We start from the raw sequence: 17,378 nt of genomic DNA on the forward strand, positions 1-17,378 counted from the left end.
TCAGTGATTTGAAAATGATTTGTTGAACTTAGTCTTTCTTCGAAGTGATTTGAAGATGATTTGTTAACTTAGTCTTTCTTCTGGATGATTTGCAAATGATTTGTTAAACTCATGGTCCTTCTGCAGAGTGATTTGAGAATGATTTGCTTCATAACTTCCGCCTGGCTTGCTGATTGGTCGGTATTAGAAACTCAACCGCCAATTTTCATTACTCAGATTTGAATTGAAATGAAAGGAGCTAGATTGTGCTGTTCTAGATTCATACCTCTCTCCTTTTGTTGAAACTTATGTTTTTCCATAACCATGCCTACAGAATATGTAGGTTTAAGGTATGTATAACTGTATTATGATATCATTTCCTCCTTAGATCCAGTTAATATTCCATACAATTACATGCAATTTATTATTCCTCTACCAACAACAAAGTTGGTGGCAATTAATGTTGAAAACAAAATCTATGTAGAGCTATAAGCTTCAGCAAAGTACTGGCTTCCGTTTTTCAAAGTGTCTAGACAAATATTTATTTCAGATAATAAAGTATTTACCAACTTCTAAAAGTCAACAATTTATGCTTATATCATATTCTTGGTTTGGAGCCAAGTACATGTGTGTATATCTAAAATACATGATGTCATCTTAATGAGGACAGGTCTTAGTAAAAAATTATATTTTAAAATACTCTTGCCAAAAGTTTTTTGTTAAATATACAACAAATGTGCATGTGTTTCAAATATTTGAGGGATGGTTACACATGAGCATCATGCATACAAGTGTGTATCCGCCTGGAGTGATTTGGAAGTGATTTGTTAAACTGAAGTGATTTGTTTGAAATTTCTTTGAAATGATTTGTTTGCAATTTGTTTGAAGTGATTTGGTTGCGATTTCAGGGTGATTTGCTTACAATTTATTAGGAGTGATTTGTTAGCTCATTTGCATGGGAATTTGCATCACTTACAAATCATCTTCAAATCACTGATTCATTAGTAATTTGTTAAAGTGATTTGTTTGAGGATTTTTTTCACTTGGGTTCTTTTCATTCTTATTAGAACAACTCTTGCTAATTCAGAGCACAGAAATTTATGTTTATAAAATTAAAATTTTCACAATTAATATTCTTCAAGTTAATGGATATTACATATAACATTCCTTACAACTCACATGCTTTGTGAAATATATGAAGAGTAAATTGTTAAATTACTAACCTCTTCCATCTTCATGTTCCAACAGACTGACATCAAAACAGTACAAGAGGGCCATTAACAGACACAGACTCACGGGGTCCAGGGTGCCATCAGCACTCAAAGAGTTGTCTGCCCTTAGGTGCTGAATCAGCCTCAAGGTGTCGGCTTTCTCCAGGGGCTGTTGTGTGACCAGACAGAAGAAGCTGCTACTTCTAAGTCAGCTAATATGATCTGGATCTCCCTGTACATTAGTCAGACACCTGGAAAGCATGGAAAGACTGCATACAGATTGGCAGTGGTCGTGAAAGAATTAATTAAGTCAATGACTCATAACACTGTGATCTCTGCTAGCATTAAATTAACATTTCAAAGTGGATGAAGTTATTTCTGTTCCAGGGTATACAGAGAGATTAGGACAAACCTGTTTCTTGTGTTTTGGTGGACCAATGGCCCTGTCTCTTTGCAGTCTGTCCATTTCTTTTGTTAGGTCCATATTGTTCTATTGATCTGCAAAAAAATATATAATATTACTGTATGCGCTTCCTGATGACTTAGAATAACTCACATTCAATGATCTGACATGTTGATATCATATGGGACATCTTTAATGATAGCTGAAAAAAGAACTATCACCTGCAAACGTGGAAATTATGGATGTTATTCAAATCTATGATGATTGGTTAATATCAATCGTACTATATAAAAACGCCATTCGAGAAATCTGGGCCTAAATCAGAAATTGGCTCGTTTTAGTTTCTAGCTTCTGGATATCATTTGATAGGACGAGTTATTCCTCTTTACACATTACCGTAAAACAAAAAGCAACATTTAGTGAGCTCATTACTCACAGAACCTCTAGTTTTTTTTGTTTTTTTTTTTAATATTTTAGAACTTTTCTTGAAACTGGGTTGGAAAGCAGACAATCTATCAGCAGACATATTATTAATTACAGGGACGTAGCAACAGGGGGTGGGGGTTGCCCCCCCCCCCCACTTTTTCCCCCAACATTTCTTTTACTATAGTAAATGTTCATTGAAAGCATGGTTGCCCCCCCCCCCCACACACACACACACACACACTTTTACCAAAGTATAGTATTATCAAGAATTGTAGGGAAAAAATTGGAAGTGATAGTAAGTTGGCTTTGAAAAAGTTGGCCACTACTTTCAAGGGCTGAAAGCTGAACCATAGCCTTTCAATGTTGAAACCATTGTTTAAAATGACTCAAAGATCTATAAGATAAAAAGTTTGCGTGGCATTCCACCTTAACTAAGTAGTAACTGAATGTATGTGAAACCCAAATGAATTAGCTTACTGTTTCCTATATTTATTATTAAAAAAATCGTTAAACATATTACCTCAATTTATAAATAACTTGCTTTTATGCATAAATATGCAGAAACTATAGAATCAAATAATTACTCATTTGAAGCAATCATTTATTAACATGAATAATGCAATGGCAATCAAGACCAACGCCTATCGATTTTTTTTACAGTATTTATTTTGTTTACAGTGTATCATCATGTATGCGAATAAAATATAAGGACAACAAAACTAAAATTTGAGGGGGGGGGGGGGGATTCAACTTCTTTTACTGTTACATGTTCATATTGAACATGCATGCATTCTAAGAATAGACTATTGTGGAAACGTTACAATATTTTTAATAGTAAAACTTAATTTGAAAAAAAGAAAATATCCCTACATTGCAAAGGACTTTCTCATATTTTAAAATATTTATTGTAACAAGAAATGAGATTTTTTAGGCTTCAAAAGGATTTAAGAGAAATAAATGATTAGACCTAGACCTTGATAGAATTTATTCTCTTGTACATGCATGTGACACAAAAGTGGCTTTTTGAATTAATGTTATTTACATTTTTTTTCAATTCTGGTTTGAAGAGTTTTAATCAGCTGCAGAACTGTAGCTCTACGAAAAAAAAATATTCTGACAGTCCCAGTATACTCGGGTGTCCACATCAAAAGTATAGCTGCAGATCTGTAGCGTTATGGTTTTATAAATACGCATTTGTATTTGACCATAACGCTACAGATCCCGTGTCTAGAATTTAGGAGTTGAAAGGTAGCTAGTTGATTGACCGATGCTGGAAAAAGGAGAAATTCTCCCCAAAAGAGCGCAAAAAATATTGCACCGTAAATTGCACTTTTTTGCACTACCGGATCTGTACATAGCGTTATGGTCAAAGACAAATATATAAAACCCTAACGCACAGGCACCTAAATGGTTACTTATTTTTCTTGTAAGAAAAAAAATATACATGCACATACCTAATAAACCTAATAAATAGTAGGTATGTGTATATTTTTTTATTACAAGAAAAATAAGTAACGTCAGGTACCTGTGCCCTAACGCTACAGATCTGCAGCTACATCAAAAGTACCCTGGCTACGCCCCCGTATTTCTTGGGTCAATTTCTTCTTTAAGAAGCATTTTAAGAATATCCAATCCTCAGCCAGAAGGATAACTCCAAAAATTTAAAATTAATTTGAAATGCATAAAAATGATGCTTGAAAGTGAATTTTTTATGCAACAGTTTTCAGATTTAAGGTCTTTGGAAGTCTTATTAAAGATCTAATAAAAGTTGACATTTGTACCCTAACAAAGGAGAAAGAATTAATACAGTTTTAGAGAAATTAGATTTTTCTTGAATCCAGCCTTAGATACCAATTCTTATTAGCATGAAATGAAATGATCGAGAAGTAATGTGTGGTGTCTTGCAATGATATAGCCGCAGATCTGTGCGCATAAATATACTTTTATTTAATGGGTGGCACAGTAGCTATATCCGGTCTATCAATATATATTTTTCCGGATAGCTACAGATCTGAAGCTAGCAATGATAGTAAAAACCTTTTATACTATGTATTATAGAATATAATTGAGTTGCGTCAAGCGAAAAGGGACCTTCGTGACAAAATTTTCGAAAATCGTTTTTTCACCGATTCTGAAAGAGCTAGTTTTTCTGAATATTTTGATAACAAAGTTTTTATTGTATACCTTCTCAATTCTAATTAAAACTAAAAATGAAAACAAAGCAATTTTAAAAAAGATAACGCTGTAAAACGTTGAATAACGTCACATAACGTTTTTGATATTTGGAACAGTATTGTTTCTAAAGACACGTTTGTATTAGTTATAAATTATTTTTTCTACATGTATTTAAGTTTTTTAATGCCCCCCCCCCCCCCCCCCCCCCCCAAAAAAAATAGCAGCTATATGATCGTATTCATTGTAAAATAGCGATAAGGCTGTTGGAAAAAAAAAACTGAAAATTTTTTCTCTGTATGTATTTGTGAGCCAATATTGAAGTAATGAAGTAAGTTTTACATTTTCAATTAATATTATCAACGGCATCATTTCATCTTTTTTCTATAACCATGTTTACAAAACTTAACCAAACAAGATCTTACTCTGAAGTTATCTTGAAGGCATTCGTAACACCACAGATGTTTTCCAAGGGAGAAATAACGTTCATAGAAATGACCGAGTATTTACGATTGCTTGCAAGGGAGTATAATGAAAAATTAAGTTCATATCGCATGTATAGTAAAGTCGTAAGGATAAATCCTGGTCAAAGTATTGTTTTTTCCCTTTCGCCATAATCAACAAACTTACCTCCACAAAGAAACCCTTACCTAGTACCTACATGTACATGTATTTCAGACACGTAGCATCGTTTTTGAAAAGGGGGTGGGGGCAACAAAAATTTTTATTTTACTTACCTGAAGAAGTTGACAAGCAAAAAAAAAAAAAAAAAAAAAAAAAAAAAACGAAACTTTAAAGTTGCCCAAACTCGAAAATCCTATTTCGTGGGGGGGGGGGGGGGGGGGGGGGGGGGGGGGGGGTTGGGTTGTGGCCAACTTTTTCAAAGCCAACTTACTATCACTTCCAATTTTTCCTTACAATCCTTGCTATTACTATACTATGGTTATAAGTGGGGGGGGGGGGCAACCATCCTATCAAAGAAAAATTACAAAAGAAAAGATAATGTTGGGGAAAAAAGTGGGGGGGCCAGGCCCCCCCCCCCCCCCCCCCGGATACTACGTCCCTGTATTTTTTGGAAATTACATGGTTGTACTTCCCGGAACAATTGTTTTTTAGGAGGGGTGTGCAGCTTTCAGACATTGTTATTTTTCCACTTATCAATTATATTACACTTCTTTCAAAATCGATGTCCTTTTATTTCATTTCAATTGGAAATTATATCAAAATGTGGAAAATTCCCCAAATCAAGTTAGATTAAACGTTTTTTGTTTACCCCCCCCCCCTCCCTCAAACGATGTTACTTGCCTATATGACAGTGATTTGAGATGCTGAAATCAAATAAAATATACCGGTACACATTGTATCAATAATTATGACTTAACTATATGGGGAAAGGGGGGGGGGGAAGGTTAGGCCTTCTTCAAAAATCAAATATGAGCCCGGCACGTTGTACTTGCCATGGAACAAAGACACATTACTTCGCTTGCAATTGTTTAAAATTTGTTAAAGTTAAATATTGTACAATTTTGTAAAGAGAAAATCTTGTATTTTATTCTCATGTTAAAAATATTAAAAAATTGAATTTGTTCAGCACAAAAATATACCGATAAAATTTCTAAGTTTTGTAGATATTTAGGCTTGATGAAAACAGTCGTACAACCGTGACAATAAAAGTCAGACATTAAATTCATACTTTCAGAGTATACTAAAATCGTTAATACATGTATATAATTAACACATGTATGAGCTTTTCTTCTATACCACCCATTTGCGGGATAACTACGTTGATTCATGCAATATTTTATTGACCAAGTCAGTGGTATCGGATGACATTGATTCTAACTGTGCAATCTAAACATTTGATAGTTTTCAACTGTTACTTACATGTACATGTAAATAATCACTTTTATTATATGATTGAATAATTTCCATCTCTCTGATTGGCTGAGATCCAACTATGTTAGAAAAATATTACGTTGTATTGACCTGCACGTGACGTTCCAGGTCAATACAAGGATTTATTTCCTCTACATTGATCTAAAAATAGATTGGGAAATTCCAAATTGATACAAATTGTTTTAGAAAGCTATTTAAACGACTATGATTTTTATATTCATGTGAACAAAACATAAATATATATTTTAGGTGTGGGTGGTAAGAGGGGATGCAGGGAACCCCCCCCCCCCCCCCATTCCAACACTTTTACTGAACAACAATTTTTGTTTTACTTTTTGGCAGTCAGTTTTCCCTGATAATACTGCTTTCTTTCAAAATAAATCCTATAAAAAAGACTGACATTGTATATTTCATTCATGGCTGCTAAAATTGATTTTTTTAAAAAATTCAAATTGATACGACTGGTAGGGTTAATTAACATTTTAATTCTGCTACTCTCTTGTATTTGGCTAGGTGAATATTGTACTCCTCAGATGGCTAAATCATTGTATTGACCTCAAAAACCAGCAATAATTATATAGAATTCATATTCAGCTGTATCAAAGATAGAACAAGGCAATATATGTTCAAATGGTGTAAGACGCATTGGTCTCATTCCCTGAAAATCCAAATCATGTATTATACGTATGTGAGTCATTATCAAAAATCGCCAAAATTTTGGTCACAAGCCGATAAAAAAGTATATGAAGTAAAAATTATATAAATTTTCATATCACTATTTATAATACATTGTTCTGTAGTTGGCAGAATATTAATTTTATAGCTGTGTGATATATTTAAAGAGAAAATGCATTGATAATAGCTCAAATTAGCACATTTTGCTCCTTTCCATTGAATTAACAAGTGTTTTATGGCATATGTTGTTAATTTTCTTTTAATTTTTTCCTCGTATGCCTTAAACTATTCATAATAAATGCCATAAAAACACTAAAATTGTCTTAAATAAGCTCAACTTGTAAATATGAAGACTAAAAGGTGTGTCCCACGAGTTTTTGTCTCTCCTGTTACGCCAATGAAAATCAAGAAAATAGAAATATTCAGAATCAACTTTTCTGGGTTTCATACTTACCATTAGCCTTGGTTACATTTCCATGTTACAAAGTTGTTAATGTAATTTTTCTAAATTTGATAAGTTGGAATAAAATGTCCAAAATATAACTACGATTTACACAGTAGAAAAAAAATGACGTCCGTACTGTTACATTGAAATAAAGCTTAAACAATGGAGTGAAACAATTTTAACTTCTTTTACAAAATAACTTAAACATTTTGCTTCAAACCTACTGCATCATCAGCTTGCATGGTAAGCAATAAGGAAAAAAAAATGACCAAATATAGAGCAATTGTCTACCCTGTTATATGTCCATCCTGTTACGTGTTAATTTGTAACAGTAAAGACAATTTTTGTAACAGGAAAGACTAACATTAAATAAAATGTGGATTCTAGACCTATCTCATCATTAACCAAGAAATTTATTGCATGAGTTTTATTAAAAGTGAAGTAAGTAACACAAATACACATTGAGTAAGGATTCATTGTTTGTAATTGTTAATTGAAACATAAGAAGTGATTTTGTAACAGGAAAGACATATCATATTGTAACAGTACGGACAAATTTTGTTTAAATCAGAAAAAAATGTGGACTTTTATTAATTTGTCAGATTTAATGTTATATTCATTTTATTACTTTATAGTAATTATTTTATTTTTTATTCTTTTTTCAACTATGAAAAGATAATTTTTGATATTAAAGGACTTCTAAATATGATTCTGTAACAGGAAAGACAGGCATTGCTATAAAAGAACTTTTTTCTTATTAACACAGTATAATATAAAACCAATATACGATTTTTAATTTATTAATTCAGTTTAACAGGAAGGACACAATAAATTATGGTTCTTAGCTGTAGGCAGTATATATTTTTCCATCTCTAAAAAAAGTTTCACTCAGGTTAAGGGATTTGTTACTGCCCTGTTTAGGTTGGAATTTAGGCCCAATTCCTGAGGGTCATTCGTCTCGTGAGGTTAAACCCAGGGTCATGAAACCCAAACCATGGTATAATTTACAATACGTACACCACAAACAGTCAAAATTGTATGGTTTTTCTATTATTACTGACCATGACTTTGCTACATGTAATGAGAAGATCTTTAAAGATTTTTCATAATTATTTGTACCCCCAATATAACTCTAAATTAACCAATAGATGCCAAACCCTACACAAGTGATCATGATTTGAAAAAGTATAAATGCCTTTATTTATATTTGACTGATCGATTGATTGATTGATTATATTACTGTTTAACGTCCTTATCAATGGTTTGCTGTTCCTGAAAAGAGATTTGTTGATACGTGTCTCAACTTACGCCAGTAATATTTTGCCGGATCATTCATAATGCCACACCCTACCCTAGGGGTTCAGGATTTGAACAAACTTTAATCTACACTATGTCATGAAGCTTTATATTTAAATTTTATCTTTTCTGGTCTTTTTTAAATGACCTGGCAAAGAATTTCATTCTTTCTTAATTATTTATTGGAAGAGGGTGTGACCCTTCATTTGAACAATTTAAATTTCCTTTTCATTAGATATTCTGTGCTAAATATAGTTAAGATGACCAAGATAAAAAAAAATGAGAAGTTTAAGAAAACAGTTACAATTAAGTTAACACCAAAAAACAAAACACAAATCTCAATCAGAAAAGCTCATCTGAGCATTTGGCTCAAATACGTTAAGCTATACTAAACATCATGAGTGTTTCTTTTTTTTCTTTTTGTTTGTTTGTTTGTTTGTTTTTGTTTTGTTTTGTTGAAAATTGCCATGTGATTTAATTTCCCAATCAGTGATAAAATGAAATTAAATTCCTAATTTTGATGACCTACATAGAACCCATTTCCAAATTGCAGTGGAAAATTCTCAAGTTAATCAAACAACTTGCCAGAAACATACACTCTTTTGAACTACCAGGTAATATTTTATGTTTCTATATTTAGAAAAACAATGAAAAAAGAAAGTTTTCTTCTAAAGAAAGGTAAAAAAAATTATACAGGCAAAAGGAGGATGGCTCTCTAAATCCATGTTTTTCTTTTAAATGGAAGTTAAATATTTTTTTCAGACTCTAGTGTCTTTCAGTGTCCTTCCTTTACGTTGTACACGCCAATATTTGCATAGGCAAGCAATTTTCTTAATGTGAATCCTATTTTGTTTTACATTTTACTTGTAATTTAGCAATAATTCTATGTTATTATCTAATTAACATGTAACATTGTTTTGTACTATTACAATACTGTGTATTTTGGAAAAGAAAGTCTCTCCTGTAACAATCATACATATTCATTATTTTCATACTCTATTTGTTCCTATCTTAACTTTAACGTAAAGTTTAATTATTATATGGGAACACCAGCGTAAATTTTCAGGATTAATTAAATTACGTGTTTAACAAAATAAAAGAATTTGATGTAGACACACAGAAATTTCTCTCCTGTTGCATGTTCTGTTCTTTCCTGTTACACTTTTTAACTGAGAAACCAAAAAACCTTTCAAAGTCATATTTTTTCTGGAATTGCTTTAGTTACTCTATATCCTTATATTATATTAACAGATTTCAGACTGAAACTTATTCAATATTTACTTTCCAATCGTTTCTAAACTAGAATTTAGGATTCTGTTACAGGAGAGACATTTCTATTGCAAAGTACTGTCTTTCCTGTTACGGGCCTGTCTTTCCTGTTACATGCACTATAATTATGAAAATATGTGGTTTATATGTAATTGTAACAAGATTGGATCTACATGCATGCATAAAATGCCATTTCTTATCAAATGTGTGAATGTGGTTTTTTATACTAACTTTTACGACTGTAAAATGGTGAAAATATTGACCAAAATGATGTTCAGATTTGAAAATTTTCTCTAAAATAATTGAAAAAATTATTTTGCTCCTGTTTCATTGAAAAATTATAACTGATTTTTTATTTGCCATGCTTTCACAAACTAGGCTTAACTAATTTTATAATTATTTTTCCACCTCTTAATAGTAAAACTTGTATTATTGTGTCTGTAACAGGAAGGACAAAATTTTAGGTGAACCAGTATTTTGATTTCTTCTTACTCTGAAATCAAATAATTTCCAGGTGGGAGTTTAGTGTTTTTGTGTTCTTCAGATATGTGTTTTATAGTAACGATAAAAAATCAAAGTACTGAAAGTACTGAAAAGCGGTTAGCATGCTTTCATCTAATATGTACCGAAAAAGTGCATAAAATGATGATATTTAAATATGCATATCTTTGTCCAATGTCATCAGAGAAGAAAAACCCAGACATTCCGTTTTTGTAATACTTTACTCAATAGTAAAACCAATAACATTCCAAACTGATGTCACAGATGGATGCAATCTAATTAAAATTAGATGTTCCGAATCCGCTACTGCTTCTCAAACATCTAACAACATCCTATTTGGGGTCATGTAAGAGTGAATCTTCGATTAGGCAAAGAAAATGGTTCCTCCGAAATCCTGGCTAATAGTTCAGATGGGTTTCTTGTTTTCACCACCCAACCAAAACACCCGAGGAGTTTTGTAGTAAAAAGATATGCATTGTAAAAGTTGTGTTATGTATGACGTGTGGGGTATCTTGTATAGTTTGTGCTCTTTCGTTTGCATTATTCACGTTTAGATGCCAGACTGCAGAAGATACATGAAATGTATTCCAAAATTACTTTAATTCAACGTAAGACAGTATCAATAATGATATGTAGCCGTGGAATTAATTTGAGAACTGTTTACCGAGGCTTGAATCTACATGGCCAAAGTGTTTGTGTTTACTTGTACATGTATTCATAATTGAAAGGTCGCTCTGATGTGACCCCGAATGGGATGTTAGATGTTTCAGAAGCGGTAGCGGATTTGGAACATTTAAATAAATTTTAATAAGATTGAAATGCATGTTTCAAAATTTAAACATGAGATTTCTTCAGTTTGAAAGACAGGAAGTGCATTTTTAAAAATTCTCTCTTGATGGCATCCAATTGTTCTCTGGATAAAAAAAAATTATGTTGATGTTGAAAATTTCATTGTCTTTTATTCTCTATTGAATCTGAAATTAGGTAATTGTAAAGCCTACTATAACAAACAACTAAAAAAATGACAAGTTAAATTCTTTAGATTAATGGATTTTGAGTAGTGTAGATCTACAGCTGGCTAGTCAGAGAAAAAAGGATGGCTGAGGAGAGACTTTGTAAATGAATTGATATCAGAGAGATTCAGTTGTGTAGGCTCATCGTGGCAATATAATTAACCTGTCAACGAGGGATGCTTACTTTTTCTAGGCAACGGATCCCACCTCTTGAACTTTCAGGAGTCAGCTTTTCTTCTAAAATCGATCATTCTGTATTTTGATACAGATACTGAATACTTCCTTTAGTAATATTATAAACTTCTACTTCTACGGGAAGACTGGCGAGTAAACAAGATTATCAAGCTTTATGAAATATATTTTATTGACTTTTCAAACAAGTAAATGTTCGAATAAAGTAAATGGTATATGAGAATCATTTGAAAGAAGTCTTGCACAATATAAGGCACAATATCTAGATAAGGACATATAAGGTGTTTTTATCATATACTCTTCATGCAATATTGTTCTCAAATAAAACATGAAAAAGAAAGTTATGTAATCAATCAATACTAGTATTTAAAAATTCAAATGTACATTAAAAATCAGTGTAACTTAAGAAGTTATCAGTGTCACTTTCTTCAATATGTCGGTTAAACAATATACACTGATTTCTTTTCTATCAATGTGCCTCTAAACACCTGTATTTTAATTTTATTCTTCTCAAACGTTTAAAACAATAATCGACAAATTGGACAAATTCAAATTTTAAAAGTATTTTCACAGCTAATAATACGTTCCCTAGGAATTGATCAAATTTTCAAAACTTATAAATAAGAATTAAGTATATATTTTAAATTTTTGCTAGTTGCCAAAATTTTTCATACCTCATTCTTCTGTGAAAATAATATCGGTCGATTTTTAGATGAGGATCACAATGCTGATTAAAATTAATATATATTTCTCCATTTTTTTTTCAAAATTGATTTTACTACTTTAAGTGCTCCATTATTTTTTACAAAACTAATAGTAAGTAATCCCTTATGATCGATTGTTATAAATTATCAAAGACGGAGTAGAGAATTTATCCCTGGGAGCAGAGCTTTTATAATCTGTTTATTAGACAGAGAAGAAAAGAGAAGAAAAACAAACGTTTCATAGTGGAGGTAACCCTATTGTTTCCATAAAACGTTACAAAAAGTGTAAAACTTACAGATGCGTTCGGTGTTTTTATAAAAGCGCTTTTCAGGTATTAACTTAATAAATGGTGTTTCTTAATACTTTGGCAAGGAAAATCAAACTCGATCGAGAGATTTGCTGATGTTTTTGCAGTCTGTAATAACCTCCAACCTGCTGTATAATAAACTTTCAAAAATAAACTAACAGTTGCCAGAAATCGCGATCGCGCGATACACATGTAATAAGGACCAAATTCTCAGTTCTTAAAAGTAAGTGTTGTAAGTATTGTCAATGCTTTGGTAAATATACTAATAAGAATTCGATATAATTAAGGTCTTCCGTTTCCAACGGAAGACCTTCTACTGATTCTGAAGATTAAGATTATTCTTATTATTCTTTTTTTTGTTTTCTTCCTAGACGCCAACTTTGAGGCCTCATATCTCACTCATTTCTCAATGGATTTTGCTCAAATTTTCAGACATTATAGACGGTAATAAACTCTTTCAGAATACTGTCTAAAATTTCAAAAATTCACTTCCGGTTTTGAGTTATTTCCCTTTAAACGAAAAATTATAGGCTTTCATTTCCAGACAAAGGCTCAGAGACCACTAGAGCTGGAGCAAAAATTTTACTGGTTTTAGATAACAGAAGGATTGAAGTTGTGCACATCGGTTTTTGTTTTTTGATTTCTGTATTCAAAATGGCACTATATAGGGGTCAAAAAATAGAACGCCTAAAAGAGCGAAAATTTTCACATATTTTCCTTTTTATCTTGAAAACTAAAAATATTTTGTTAAGACATGTTGAACAAAAGTTGTGCATAATTGCAAAGGCTTTCATATAATACTATTCAAAAGGGGCTGGCCCCTATGATTAAGGATTTAGGGAGCTTGAAAGTTTTTGCTTTATAACTCAAAACTGGTAAATATTTCGATCTGGATTATACGAACAAAATTGTTCTTTAACACCTTTTTGATCTGATGAGAATGTTTATTTGTTCGAATATACCGGGGATATTGCGTAACACGAAGTAGAAAGCAGGCCAGGTAAACAGATAGCGTTTTTCAATCGGAAAGAAAATCAGACCTCTTCGTGTGTATAATTTACACAAACTTCCTATCAATAATATACCCTATGGTATTTAATGTTAAATTTCTACTAAAAGGTCTTTATACATGCTTTACGGTTCATTATCAAATTATTTATATAACAATTAGTTTTTCTTTTTTATGTATTATTAATTAGTTTTATAGTGAACACGTCTTCATCGGAATATATTAAATCTATCTTTCTACGTTAAATATAATTATAAGTAATTTTAAGCTTTATTAATCGAATAATTCACAATCATTTAGTTGATCTCCACGTTCGCCAGCCTAGATGTTTGTAACAGTTGCGTAATCAAACGCGCCAATCCCACGCTCCGATCGGGGTCACTTGTGTACCAGCCACCTGTTGTCGTAAACAAAGCAAGTGTCTGTGATCGTGTTTAAAATCCATTGTGTACAAAGACCTATCAATTAATAGAAAATTGTGTTTTTAATTAATCGAATCAATAAGAATACGTCGCCGATCTTACATTAAATCGCAATTCCTAACACTGGTGCATAAAATCATTTTGAATTTTGATAACTTTGTTTGGCCTGTTCACGCAAAATTATTTCTCTATTCCGTGTTAATGTATTTTATCAAAATTGTAATTGAAAAGGGGCTTCGGCAAATAATTATAATTAGTGAAGGAAGTCTTGAGATAGGTAATGTACTATATGTACGTTTTATTTTTACCATCACTCTTTTGTTTCTCCATTATTTTTTTAACGTGCGTGATCACAGAGAGCCGCAGGCATGTCCAATGTTAAAAACATCGTGTACTACAACAGTGGAAATTGGCTTTGAAATCATGTCGCCTTTTTCATATTACTGAATGACGGGTATTTTTTTTTAGGTTTATAAATCCGTACAATTTAAACGCGTAAAATTTAACATAATTTATAAATCGGCTCGTATAATTTTTTACACGGTATGTGTAAAAGTAATGCTTATTGCTACTAAGCTCACTCCATGGAGGCTATATAATTAGTATACTGTTAGTATTTTGAACACTTTTAAGCCAATCATCAATTGGGATCATACAGGTAAATCTCAATTAACTTGTATATAAATTAAACAAACATTATCAATTAATTTATAAGTTAGACCTACATGGTTACTGTTTTTTAGTTTTTTTTTAGAGACGCATAACTTCTGATAATGACTTAATAATTACAGCTCTTCCAATTAAATGTATACCCGTGTTTTCAATCTTGGACATTTTCTTCTGCTTCATATGCTTTGAATAAAACTTCGACCTCTTAATACGCTGTACTTAATTAAATACTTTCACTTCAATTATGTTAGTTTGAGTTGTCTCTCTTTGTTTTCGGTAAATATACCAGACATGCACGTGTGCCTAGCTATGTTTATAAAAAAAAACATGAATCAAAGAAGGGCACATTGCTCATGTATATAAAGGTTATTTTTAAAAAAAATTATACCATGCGCGGATCTAGAGGGGGGTCGGGGGGTGGGGGGTCAGGCCCCCCAACCCTTGGAATTTACCAGGTTAAAAATGTATATACTTAAACAAGGAAAAAATTACCATGGACCCCCTTGGAAAACGCAGACCCCCCCCCTGGACTATATGTGTAAAATGGGTATGAAAAGTTAAAGATTTGAGGCAAAAGAAGAAAAGAAGTCACTACCCCCCCCCCCTTACGAAATAGGTTTTTATCGTTAGGGGGAGTGTTACTTTACGTTTTTTTTTTTTTTTAATTTTTTTTTTGCTTGTCAAGAAATTTCCGGGATATGATTTTTTTTTGACTGAGGTGGACCCCCCCTGGAAAAAATTTCTGGATCTGCGCCTGTATACAATTCATTATGTAATTTGTTTGCATTGTTTATATTGTTAAATCAAATAAACATGTGTTTAATAACTCTCTCACTCTCTCTTTCTCTCTCTCTCTTACAAGTTACATAGGGTTTTTGGACACGTTATTTGTACACGTAAATGCATTCAATGTGATCTGGAATTTTACGTCTGATGTTTTGAATTTTTACGGACATATTCAATTCGTAAAAGATCACCGTATAAAAATTTAAATCACCTTTTTTGACCCAAATTCGTAAAAATATACAGCAGTAAAAATTACCCATTATATGGTATTTTATTTCACTCTATCTCATAGTTTGTTTTAATCAATCGTATTTGCTTTTTACACTTTATTAATTTCAAGTTTTATGCCTGATGAAATCAGGTGCTTTGATCCTTTTCATGCCAGCACCTACCCCGACACAAAACCTTGATTTATCCGGTCTCATCCATAGGATCGGTCTCCACGCATCATATCACAAGTCTCCAAATTTCAAATAAAACATTCTCATTGAAACTTTGATGCTTCCACATGAAAATGGGTACCTGTAAAGTGCGAAACGAAATAGAAACGAAACGAAACGAAACGAACTGAAACGAAACGAAATCTGCCGAAACGAAACGAAATCTACCGAAACGAAACGAAACCTACCGAAACGAAATGTGTAACGAACAGTGCGACATTTAACTCCGGACACGACATTTGTCCGGAGTTTCGCCAACCACTTTTCAAAAGATATGTGGAAATTATTTATGACATCTGATGGGATTTTTTAAAACTTAACACATGAACCAAAATTTACACCTGACTATCTTGTGTATCCTTTCTACGTACATACATTCCTATCTTTATCGAGGTAATTTTCGAGGAAGAAAGGAGTGGTTTTCAATAAAGAGGCTTGACCATAGACGTCTTTTATGATTTAACTGACAAGTAAAAAGTCTCGAGATTCGAACGATGTCATTTTTAAGTAGGTAAATTATTCAGTAAGATATTAACAAATATGACATAGGTGTCGGAAGCGGCGGGGAGGGGGGGGGGTTAGCCTCCATCCCCACTTTCTTGCAAAGATATATATTACATAGGCATTGAAAACTGGGTTTACCTTTTTGTTGGTTAAGCCCCCCCCCTCCACCTTTCAATTTCCTTCTGACGCCTATGTAGGAACTTGAAGAGAAACAATTGCCTGTGGTGCTTGAACTATATAAATTTCATATGAAGTAAAAATAGACCATATACACATTCTGAAAGTTTTGTTTCGTTTCGTTTCGGCAGGTTTCGTTTTGATTTCGTTTCGTTTCGTCTTGATTTCGTTTCGTTTCGGTAGGTTGCGTTTCGTTTCGGTAGATTTCGTTTCTTTTCGGCAGATTTCGTTTCGTTTCAGTTCGTTTCGTTTCGTTTCGTTTCTATTTCGTTTCGCACTTTACAGGTACCCCATGAAAATGGCCGGGCATTTATTGTTTGTCATGTACGTCTTCCATTTTCCGTCTGTCCCTCTTCCCCGCTTTGCGTTTACCTCAGTTTAAAGCTAAATTTCAAAGAAACTATTCAATTTTTTTTTATTAAACGTCCTATGCTGATAAACATTGATGAGAGCTTTTTTCCTGCATCAACATATTTTAACTTTGACCTTTCCTTTGAACTTAATATCACCTTTTATGAATTCTGTCTAAAGAGACCATTCAAGATAGTATCATCAAACTTCATGTGCCGATATGTACTGATATGTGCTGATACATACTGTAGGCTAGCTACACGTTTGTAACTGCATCAACATTTTGTTTTACCTTTCCTTTGACCTTAACCTAACTTTTCTCAGGTTAGTGTTTAACTCAGAAACATACCATTCAAGACTATAAGTATTCTTTTACTTCTTTTTTACTTTGACCTCTTTTTTTTTTTACTTTGACCTCTCCTTTCACCTTGATCTTACCTTACCTCATTCATTGAGTATTAAGCTCAGTTTTGAAGAAAGCATTTATATTTTTACTCAACTTCATATGCTGATACACTGTACACACTTAT

This window comes from Saccostrea cucullata, unplaced genomic scaffold, assembly GCF_032062105.1.
Source record: "Saccostrea cucullata isolate Sc308-1 unplaced genomic scaffold, CSIRO_AGI_Scuc_v1 ctg11587, whole genome shotgun sequence".
Taxonomy (NCBI): domain Eukaryota; kingdom Metazoa; phylum Mollusca; class Bivalvia; order Ostreida; family Ostreidae; genus Saccostrea; species Saccostrea cuccullata.